Here is an 802-nt window from a genome sequence, read left to right on the forward strand (position 1 = left end):
CGCGTCGGTGGGAAGGGGGGTGGGCGGGCCCCCGGCAGTCACTGCAGCATCCACCTCCCGGTTGGATGGTCCTCAACATCCTCCTGGTGCTAAAATTAGCCCCGACGGGAGCTGCAGTGGAGGGGGGAGGGGTGGGCTGGACGCCCCTTTCCTCCGGCACAGGCCTCCCGGTGCTGTCCCACCACGGCTCCCCATGCCCAGGTGTTGGGGTGCTTTTGGTGCCAGAGCTGGGTGGGAGCCAGGTTGGGTGCAGGTGGGTGGGAGCCTTCCCACACCATGGGGATCCCTGTTCCGGCCAATCCCTCTCAGCTGCTGGGACCAGGGGCCATCGGGGACCCCAGGGCACTGCCAGCCCCCTGCTCCAGTGATGCCAGGGCCGGGATTGGGTGCAACCACTGACACGAGGAGCCCTCGGGTAGGGACGAGCTGGGACTGGCAGCACCAGGACCTGCCTGCACCAACACGCTGCCAGGCCTGGCTGTGCTCGGGCTGGCAGGGAGCAGGGGGGCAGGAGCCAGCATGGGGGTCCCGACTTGGGAAAACGTCCCTGCGACTCTGGGGTACAGCGTGAATGCTGCAGAGGGATGGGGAAACTGAGGCAGGGCTGCAGGGGGCTGCAGCCCAAAGGGATGGGGGAGTGTTCAACTCTTGCCCCACAGGCAGAACATGGGAAGGGGCTGCACTCAGGGCAGGGGGGCTGGGAGAGGTGGGGGCCGTGTACCTGCACCCCCCGTGCTGACGGTGCCCCCGTCTGTCCCTGTGCCCCAGACTGCCGTGTCCTGCTTTCGGCAGCAGCCGAGGC

General features: G+C 68.1%; 1 protein-coding gene across 1 annotated transcript in view; it reads left to right on the plus strand.

Moving 5' to 3' along the window:
- The window catches only part of RAPGEFL1 (Rap guanine nucleotide exchange factor like 1), a 12,973-nt gene that overhangs the window by 5,846 nt on the left and 6,325 nt on the right, over window positions 1-802 (plus strand). The window lies entirely within an intron of this gene.

Source organism: Corvus brachyrhynchos, unplaced genomic scaffold, assembly GCF_000691975.1.
Source record: "Corvus brachyrhynchos isolate BGI_N302 unplaced genomic scaffold, ASM69197v1 scaffold30, whole genome shotgun sequence".
Classification (NCBI taxonomy): Eukaryota; Metazoa; Chordata; class Aves; order Passeriformes; family Corvidae; genus Corvus; species Corvus brachyrhynchos.